Raw genomic sequence first — 11,348 nt, 5'->3', positions numbered from 1 at the left:
CAACTATGTTATATGTACTGTTACCGCCAGGTACTAACCACCACTTACTTCCTACTCTAAATGAGTGCTTAACAATAACTGGATGGATTTGTTATTAAAATTGATGTGTGTGTGGATAAGTTAGAACTTGCTTAACAAGGATACCGTTTTGGACTTTCGTGGAATAAAGTAAATAATGTTTGTGTTAGTGTGGAGTTGGTGTTGCTCAAAACACCATGAAAGTGGAGAAGAAGCTAGGGAAAAGCCTTGGAAAGTGAAGGGTGAGTTGTAGACAAGAGGAGAGAGGATGCTTTGTGGCGAAGGCAAGAGAAGATCCCCCTAGGGGATGCTGTGGTCCTGTGGATAGTATGTGGCAGCCAGAGATATTTCCACGTGCTGCCATTGATTGGCTAGTGCCAGAGGTCGGTTAGTGACCTAGCTGGCAAGAGCCCACTAAACTAACAACGTCTGACACAAGATTCTCCTCTTGTCAAATTTTTTTGCTAAGGCCGCCAGAGATAGTGTCACTAAGAAGAACGCTTCTGGCATGGTTGCATTCTTGGCCTCCAAACCTTAAGATTTAGGAACCCCCCCACTTGCGGTGACTTGGCTAAAATGGCAGTTGAGCTAGCACATAAGAGTTTTTCCATGATGTAGGTGCCAAGAGGTTGCTTAGCTGGCAAGGTGAGTTCACACCGATGCCAAGTGGATGTTTAGTTGGCGGGATAACACCATCTACAATAAGAAAATCCAGTATGAATGGATGTGTTATAGAAAATTGGTTACGAAGAATTGGAGAGTGGTTCAGAAGTAGGATGATTTTTGCTACATTCGTGCAGGCATGTTAAATAATTGCAGTGGCAAATCAAAACAACGATAAACCATTTTTAAGAGTATGTATGTTGAATAGGTTGAAAATTAAAAGTCAGCTATCGTAGAAAAGCATAATATTTGATGAATTTTTATATTGTAAGATATTTTGAAGTGGTATACTAACAACATATGGTCACTTGATAAACATGTGCAATAGTCTATCGAAATAATCTATTGGTTAGTGTTAGTGGTGATACTAGGAGAGTTGTGACATTGTTGTAATGGGGGAAACCAATAAGAAGAAGAATAATGGAGGCAGGAGAAAATAGGGTTAGAGTTCATAAGTTTACTCTACCTGAGACTTATCTATATATAGTCTAGTCTAATACATGAGGGAAATCAAAATAAGAAACTCAGTCCGTTATAACATGTGGAAGTACTGACATGAGGGGGTGCACGCTCTCTAGATACCCACACATAGAGGGCGCACGCCCTATATACTTCAACACTCCCTTTCAAGCTGTAATTACGCAAACTATGTAAATTACAGCTTGGATTGCAGAAATGAAAGATAAGAATACTGCTCTCCCTTTCGCATAGAACTATCTTTAGTTGAAAAACTTGAACAACGGTTGAGACGTTCTGGAAAGTGAAACGGTCGGTTTAGGCAATATCGTAACCTGAATACTGAAATTGTACCATAGTCACAAACGGTAATCATAACACATGTTTAGTGGCGCGCTACTTGGCTGCTATTCACTCCATTTGTTGTTATGACTGTCACAATACAAATTACAAACCATAACACTGATTTGATGTGCGCTTCTTGGCTGCTACTATCAATATCACTGTTGAAGTCAACAAAATACTGTTTTGGGTACTCCTGAATATTGAATACTGGTGCAGTTAAGACTTAACTGCTACCTGAATACTGAAAAGTGCAGTTTAGGCTTGACTGCTATTTGAATACTGAATAGTGCAGTTTAGGCATGACTGAGTGCAATTTAGGTTTGACTGCTATCTGAATACTGATGAGTGCAGTTTAGACATGACTGCTACCTGAAAGATGAATACTGAATAGTGAGGATGTCATTGCTCATATTGTTGAGATGCAAAGGGGCGCACGCCCTTATGAAGTGAGTACGCCAAGACATGGCTGAATATAAAAACATGAGTACTCTTCCACATACGTCTCTATATTCTCCTTGTCTCAGATACTACTCAATGTCCTCATACTTCCATACTCTTCCCTTCAAGTTAGAATATACAAGGCGCAGTTGGAACATACAAAGGCTTGTCTATTCTGACTTAAACTTTGAAACAGAGGAACCAAATACCAACGCAATAATTAGACTGACCATCCATGAACAATCAAGTCGTGGAAAGCGTGATCTTTTCAGCCAAAGAGCTTCCAAATAGAGTGCATTGAGAGAAATGGAAGATCATAGCAGCAAACCAGTGGTGAACAGTAACTTGGTGAATAGTATCACAAAACAGTGATGGTGAATAGTGTCAGTGAACAATAACTGTGAATAGTGTCTGTGAACAGCATGATGAATACTTGAATAGTGCCAGTGAACAGTACCCGGCAAACAGTATAGTGAATAGTGCCCGTGAACAGAAAACCCAAGAGCATAAAAAGAATAGGATCAGATCTGCTCGCCGGAAAAGAAAATCTCCAAGTCAAAGAAACAATACCACCAAAAAGAATAAAAGATAGATAAGCTTGAGCCTTGTCAACCAAAGAGCTTCTAAAAAGAGTTCATCCAGAGAAAGAGAATACTAGATCAGCAAACACTAGTGAAAACGTGTTATTTCATATAGATGGGCACGTGCCTATGATTCGAGACAGAATAACTTCAAACTTTGTTGGTCTCTTTTTATGAGAAAAATTGAAACTTGAATACTGAAAACTGAAAAAGAATTGATTTTTTTTTTCTTGTATACTAATTTTGAGATACCTCTCCTAGCATACCACTAAATTGAGATTTGAACCTGATGTTTTGATACCATGTTAGTGGTGATGCTAGGAGAGTTATGATATTGTTGTAATGGGGGAAACCAGTAAGAAGAAGAAGAAGAATGGAGGCAGGAGAAAATAGGGTTAGAGTTCATAAGTTTACTCTGGAGACTTATCTATATATAGTCTAGTCTAATACATGAGGGAAAACAAAATAAGAAACTCAGTCCGTTATAACATGTGGACGTACTGACATGAGGGGGCGCACTCCCTCTAGATACCCACACATAGAGGTAAGGGTGGAATTCGAGCTAAATAAGCCGAGCTTTACCATGCTCAAGCTCGGCTCGCTATTTACACAAGCTTTAAATTGAGCTCGAGCTCGGCTCATATAGTTAAACGAGTGAGCTTGAGCCGAGCTCCGAGCCCTCGGTTATTTTACACTATAAATATGCTATTTGAACTAAACGAGCCGAGCTTCATCAAGCTCATTTGTTACACGAGCTTTTATTTGAGCTCGAGCTCGGCTCATATAGTAAACGAGCGAGCTCGAGCCGAGCTTAAACGAGCCAAGTCCAAGCCGAGCTCCGAGCCCTCGGCTCAAATTGCACCCTTACATAGAGGGCGCATGCCCTATATACTTCAATTGTTAGAAATATCTTAACTGTTTATGGGTGATCATGTGGCATAGTTTTTTTTAAAAAAAAGTGTTTACTATAAAATAGGCCCGTGCATAAGCACAAGATCTTTTGAAATTTTGCTCAAGAGCATATACAAATTTGGTGACAAATCGTATGTTTTAATTGGAAAAACTTAAAATATACAAATTTGTTAAGTTTGAACTTTTACTCCCTGGTCCCCTTTTTCCCTATGAAGGCTGGATTCGAACCAATACCTGGGCCCAACCTCCCAAGTCTTGACCAATAGGCGATTGGACACCTTCAAATGCGAGGGCTGGTCATCGATCTACTTGTGTCGAGTGTTAGGGTGCTCAAGCTCGGCTCATGTGTACCTTGAGTCGAGCTCAAATTTGTTCGATCTTTATTTGGTACTCAAGCTCTACTCATTGAGTATTCGAGTAGCTCAACGAGTCTAGATTCCTATTCTTCTAGACTACAAATTCGAATTCGGTCATACGCTCCAGAGTTTGATCTGACTTGTACTGAGTATAGGCGCGACTTCGACCACAAGCTAGAAATAAGTGAGCACAAATAGATATAGAATTTTACCTCGAGCAAAATAACTTGGTAAATCCATATAACAAAAATACTAAAATGCAACTACAATCCACTAATACCACAATAACCACCATCTTACAACTATTTCAAAGTGTACACAATATGAATACAATAAATATGTGTTGAGTAATTATAATCCAATACACTAACATAAATAATTATCCCAAATAAGTGTTAACAGAACTATGTAAAATGCGAGCTACAAATAGCTCGCAAATGTCTTGAGTTCGCTCAAACTCAATTCATATTACATATTATTGAATGAGCAAGTTTGAGTCGAGCCCCAAACGAGCCGAGTGTGAGTTACTTGCGAGCTACTCGGCTTGATGACCAGCCCTAAAGTTGTCTACTCAATGTTGCCCTTCACATTGGCGGTCAATTCTATTTGACCCACAAGAGAAGTCTTAAGAGAACAATTCTATTTGACCCACATTGACGGGTACGAGTGGCGGGTTTGGACACGGATATGGTGATTCAGATCGGACACGGTGAGGCCTGAAAACCAAGACACGACTAATATTCTAATTTAATATTATATATATTTGTAAATATAAATTATTTAAAAAAAATATAATCCATTTAAAACAGTTTTTGCTAAGTTTAGATCTTGAATATTTTTTTTGAAGAGGATAGATCTTGAATATAACCCATTCCAAAAAGGCCCAAGTCCACATTGCTTATTAAAAACCCACTTTTTAATTGTCTTAGAAAGAAATTCTAGATCTGGGTTGCCGCCGCCATGGAAGAAGATGGTGCACAACCGACAATAGCAATCCACCCCTCGAGGAATTCTCGGGTCAATTTACTCCCTTTCCTTCTTTCTTAATCTTCCTCCTTTCTTTATCTTTTTTTTTTCTTTGAAATTGAGAATAAGATTCGAATGGCGAATCTGTATCGAGTCGGTGTCCATGTCTGTGTATTGTCGTACACTCGTACCCATGCAACACAGCCTGGACGTGTTCATTTTTGTAATATGGCACTTTACTTCATGCCTATCTCAAAAACAATCCTAGGTCTTGTTGAGTATTGAGGGTTGCAATACGATGAATAGGAACACAAGATATTAAGAGTATCGATTCAATGACTTCAAGGTGCGGAGAATCGGCTATACTTTTGGCTGTCCACATGAGGTGGTTAGATTAGATATACTCACTGGAGTAGTTATTAAATGGTGAAAGAACCGTTTAGTTGGCACCAATTTAAAGACACATATAATAGTGCAATGTGTCTTTGTTTTGAAGCACAATGAAACGTTGCCGAATACAAACAGATGTGATGTCTCGACAAAGGGGATTGGTTTAAAACATGTTTGAACCACCACAAACAATTGAAAATGTGCGAATGTTACTTGAACAAACACATTCCAAAGGGTGATGTGTTTATTCCAAACGGCATTGTACTTTATGGAAAGGGAATTTGACAATTATAAATTGGTGACTTTCACAAACAAGATATAAGTTTGAAATACAGAAATACAGAAAGATATAAGTTTGAAATACAGAAAAAAATTCCATAGCAATTTTGTGAGTGCTAAGGCATAATTAGTTTGAAAGAATGTTTTTCGGTCGAGTCGGATCATACACAATCTGACACTTAGTGAACCATCGATTGAGGCTTCATTGTATTATGAGTGCATATTTCTATAGACCCCATTGTGTGTTCGCGGTTTCTACCGGAGTCAAATGGGAGAAAATTTGCTTAAAAGATAGCTGATTCTCCGCGCCTTGAAGTCATTGAATCGATACTCCTATTATCTTATGTTATATTGCAACTCAATACACAACAATTTTACAAAAGTTGACTCACACAAAAGGTAAGAAAATAGTCCTATTATCTTGTGTTCTTATTCATCGTATTGCAACTCTCAATACTCAACAATTTTAAGTAAATTTTCTCCCCTCCGGTAGAAACTGTGAACACACAATGGGGTATATAGAAATATGTTTTCATAATACAATGAAGCTTTAATTGATGGTTCGTCGAGTGTCGGATTGTGTATGATCCGACTCGACCGAGAAACACTCTTTAGAAACTACTGATGCCTTAACACTCACAAAATTGCTATGGATTTTTTTTCTGTATTTTGAACTTATTTTTAGTTTGTGAAAGTTACCAATTTATAGTTGTCGACGTCCCTTTCAAAAAGGTACAATGCCGTTTGGAATAGACACGCACCACCCTGTAGAATGTGTCCGTTCAAATAACATTCGTACTTTTTCACTTGTTTGTGGCGATTCAAACATGCTTTGAACCAATCCCTTTTGTTAAGACATCACATCTATTTGTATGCGCCAACGTTTCATTGTGCTTCAAAACATAAACACATGAATACGCACCATTATGTGTCTCTAAATTGACGCCAACTAAATGGTTGTTTCACCATTGAGTAACTACTCCAATGAGTATATCTAACCGCCTCACGTGGGCAAAGCCAAAAGTAACACACAATATATTGCACCATATGACTATTGTCCAACCCAAACCCAAACTCAAGTGGGTTGCAGGTGTCGACTAGCAAAGTCGGTAAAATCTTTGGGTGATGATACCAAAGGTCTGCGGTTCGAACCCCGCCAGCATCAAAGAGTTGCTGATCTCATTTAAAACAGGCTTGCCAATCAAAAAAAGAAAAAACTCAAATGGGTTAATACAAACTTTACAGAAAAATCCACCCATATTTGTGAGCCAAAAAATCAAAACATATTTTAGAAAATTTCCAACAGGTCTAAGGGGTCGTTTGTTTTTCTTAGCCTCTGAATGCTGATTGCTGATTGCTGAACTCTAAATAACATGTTTGTTTTCTGTCAGAGTGATCTCACTTTGAATGATGAATATAAATCATTTGGACAATTTTACCCTTGTTATCTATTTTGAATACAAACTTGATTGTTTATGAAAACAAAATATCATAATTGTTTTTAATAGAGCGCTTGTTTATATACTAGAATTATATATTAATTAGTATAGCATTGAGTTACAAATTATAGTAATTGCTCATGATTTTTCTTTGGTTAAGTTAACAAATGATTGTTTTTCATAAAAATATCAAAATGAAAAAATAAATTAAGGAGAAAAAAGCTATACGCCCAAATCAGGTTTGTATTTTGTTCAAAAAGTGGTTGACACTTGACACCCGACACTTGTTATGATCTGTGAATTTGTGAATGAGAAATAAGTAGTATGTAGTACTAATTTTAGATGGGGAGTACTGTATAGTGATCATTGTCTCTCTTTCCGGACCTTAGCACTTGCAGACCCACCTTGCCATCAACTGATTGCAGAGAAGCAAACACACCTAGTTCTTAATAACTCAAAAATCTAACATACCCTCTCTCCCCATTTTCAATAGCATAATTCAAATTCCACTCAACTGCTTCAATCGGGACTGCCCAAATTCAACTTGATCCTATCTTCTTTATTCCAAAATCCATCATTAGATATAAGTTGAAGAATTCCATGTTGAAGAATTTGAAGAATTCCATGTTGAAAACAAATCGTGGAATTCGTTTAACTCTAGGTTCGACATGAATCATATCTCATTTCATGATTTGTTTTCATTAGATACAGGCATCTATTTGCTTTGTGTTTTTATTTTTCTCCTAAAGATTGAGACATCAAGTGAGTGTATCTGATGCAATCATAATTGCAATTAAACGAATTCCACGAATCCTTGATAAAATCAATTCAATTCAATCCCAAAAACTCGCTATGGCAAAGGCCTCCTTATATAAGAAAAGAACTTCTAAAACGAATAAAACACCCTAAATTCGGAATTTATAATAACCCCAAAATACTCTTATACTAAATAACCTCAAAATACTAATTATACCTAATTCCAGTACTCCCTAATGACATAAAAACTAATATATGACTCAATTATCAATGTGAAACCCTAATTCACATCATACTCCCCCACTTGAAGAACTCGACTCTGACGAGTTAAAAGTCTTCTTAGATCTCCAATCACTACTATGATGTGGTGGTAGATAAACATCCTTCCCAACTTTAGCAAGCACGATCTGAGGAGACGCCATCTTATGCAATGGCTGATTACGCAGTGTAAAGACACATCGACTCTGAGAAAGACGATATGTTTGCTCCCAAGCACAGTAAACAACTCGGACACTATACTGCCAAGTGACGCATAAGATCAAGTCACATGCATCAAGACTACTCACATGACAAATAATATAGTCACTAAAATCTCTCATGCAAACACCAACTCGAGCTGTCTCTGTGAGTTCCTCAAAATCTCCAACTCTAAAAGAATGCACCTTCCTAGGTCGACGATGTACATAGTAGTCAAACCAAGTGTGTCAACCATACGATTACGATGAGAAATCAAAGAAATATTACTGTCATTATCCAAAACCATATGAGCAGGACAAGTCTTAGAAGCCAGTAGATTATATAAGGTAGCACTCTGTCGGAAAACATTACTACGTGCAAACTCATGTATTGGCGAAACATGTGCCAAAAGCATAGGGAACCCTGTATCTGCTGGAGTAAGAATTCCCTCAGATGTGTCTCTGTATGCTTCATCCTTTGTCTCAACTTGAGGTGACTCCATATCAATAGTCAAAAACTGGCTTCTTGGGACAATTTGATTGAACATAACCTTCTTGACCACAACTGTAGTACTTGACAATTCTTCTCGGACCTATGGGAGTAGCTCTGTAAGATGACATTTAACTCATTTTCTTCTCAGACTCAGAAGCAAAACTATAAGCTTCCTCCAATGTGACAATTTGTACATTGGCTAAATCATACCGAATATCTCCCATAAGGCCATGCAGATAACGGCGAATGCGGACTTCTTCACTCTATGGTAGGTTGCAACGTGATTGTAGACGATAAAAGGACTCAGTATACTCTTGCACAGTCTTAGAATCTTGTTTCAAATCTTGTAACTTCCCGTACAATTGTTGCATAATTCATAGACACAAACTTAGTAACCAAAGTTTCTTTCATGTGCTACCATGTAGTGACTTGCCCAAATTCTAGTACAGGCGTTGTTGGAGAAACTCTAAACCGTGAAGCCTAGTAGCAACCCAAGAAACCTTGCGATTTTTTGACATATTTTGATAAGCAAACACATTCTCTATCGTGGCAATCCATTCAAGACAAACCTCAAGTTCCAAAATACCTGTAAACTCTAGAATATCAACTTTTGGTTTGAACTCACGCTCAGTTGGTGGAGGACGATTCACAATAATGGGAGGGAAATTATCTCTACAAGGTTCCTTTCCATTTGTCAACAAATCTCGTAACTTAGCAAAACGTACATCGAGAGAAATCGTCAAATCTACTTTCAATTTCTAAATTTTTTTATTCAAAGCAATGAACTTCTCATCATAACCAGATGTTTTTTCAATTATATCATTCAAACTCTTCTCTAATGCCTTAAACTTCACATTAAGTTCTCTAATTGTCGTCGTCATAAGAATAATAATTTTTTATTTCGCAGTGAATAGTGACGCGTCAGTGAACAGTGTGCGATACAATAACGATGATGAATAGTACCGTGTTTGAAAAAAAAAAAGTCAAATCTTTGTTTAGAAGAAACAATAAACATATGATTTTGATAGAGTTGCGGAAGCGATTTTTTTTTTCGTCTAGTTCTTTTATCTTCTTCAATGATAATAACAATTAATCAAGACCTTCAAAGGTAATAGAAGCTATGAAATCTAGCTCTTGATACCAATTTGATGCAATCACAATTGCAATTAAACGAATTCCATGAATTCTCGATAAAATCAATTCAATTCAATTCCAAAAACTCGCTATGGCAAAAGCCTACAACTCCTTATATAGGAAAAAAACTTCTAAAACAAATAAAACACTCTAAATTCGGAATTAATAATAACTCCAAAATACCTTTCTACTAAGTAACTTCAAAAATACTAATTATACCTAATTCCAGTACTCCCTAATGACAGAAACCAATATAGGACTCAATTATCAATGTAAAACCCTAATTCACATCAGTATCATTGTAAATGGTTCTTGAACTACTTATACAGATGATTGCATATTTTCATATTCCAGAGAAAATAGTCACTAGAGTTCAAAAATGTATGGTCCTCACATTGTGCAGTTTGGAGATATATCTGAGTTGACTTATCTGTCTTTCTTTTGTGAAAACCTACCCATGTTTTGAAGCTAGTAAGAAAAGAGATGTCACATGGGATGTGTCCTCTAGCCATTTTGTGTGGCAAATAGATTGCAATCTTTTTTATCAGTTTGCAGGGCCTACATTCTTCGTAAAGGCAGCCTTTAGAGAATTTGTGGAATAAGCATCTAATTTCAGGTCTTCCCACTTTCTACAAGCTCCATGTATTTATCCTATTTACCCCCCCCCTTCTTTTCTGTTTTTCGTAGACAGATATTTTGTCACAAAATCATAGTTGTGTATCAATACAAGTTTCTGAAGTGTAGGACTGATACAGTTCAGTTGATGACGATGGAACTCTAATAGTGGAAAATATTACTTATATGATTTGATAATTAATTTATTAGTATGTACTATGTAGAGGTTTAGAGGCATAATTTTATTCATCGGTTGATGAAAAATGGCAAAAACCAATATTTTTTGTTTACTATGACCACAGAGAAAATATACTTCTTTTCTATTCTAGAAACTGCGAGCACTAGTGAAGTGGCTATCCATCCACCATTTAGTTCTGATTTTCACTTTTTGGACATCCATGTATATGGTCTTTTCTGTCTCAGATTTATCATTTAAGGTGTTAAACGTCCAAAACTCCAGGTATATTCGGAAAGCGTTTGAAACACACTGAAGCACAAACATGCACATAGGAATATAGGATATTGGGGTGGGGGGATATTAGAGTTGATCAATTAAAGCTAACCCACCATTGCCTTTTTGAGGTGTTGCTTTTGTTTCTTTGCAGAAAGGCTGAAGTTCTTTCATGAGGTGGTGGGCGTGGGGTATGTCTATCATCCCCGTCTTTTTGTCAAAGGCTGAATAGTGTAATCCCTGGACCAGAACTCCCAGCTCTTATCCCATCATAACCCATATATAGTGCATCTCCTTTTCATGATGGAAACAGGCCGTGACATTATCAATAATAGAAATGACAAAGGCTGAGCAGTGTCCAAAATTTGTATAATGCCTTGTTGTCATTCATGTTAGCGAGATTATTTATCAAGGATCATAGATACATTCTGAGTAAATAATTATTTAACTGTTATTCAATATTTGGGAGGAGGTTGTAAACCCCTCCTATTTGAATGAAATACATACCAGATAAGCAACTTATAATTAGTGCCCCTAAATATACAATATAGTTTGCTTATTTTTAGGCTCGAAACTCTGCCTAGGCTCAACTGCGCAAGTG

General features: G+C 37.0%; 1 long non-coding RNA gene across 1 annotated transcript; it reads left to right on the top strand.

The window, feature by feature from the left end:
* The first annotated feature begins 50 nt into the window (after positions 1–50).
* On the top strand, positions 51–11,247 carry LOC147489237 (uncharacterized). The gene is made up of 2 exons (XR_015203263.1): positions 51–10,297; positions 10,902–11,247. It is a non-coding gene; the product is annotated as an uncharacterized LOC147489237 (long non-coding RNA).
* Positions 11,248–11,348: the final 101 nt, after the last annotated feature.

Source organism: Coptis chinensis, chromosome 7, assembly GCF_015680905.1.
Source record: "Coptis chinensis isolate HL-2020 chromosome 7, ASM1568090v1, whole genome shotgun sequence".
NCBI lineage: Eukaryota > Viridiplantae > Streptophyta > Magnoliopsida > Ranunculales > Ranunculaceae > Coptis > Coptis chinensis.
This window is presented reverse-complemented; position numbering and strand designations above follow the sequence as displayed.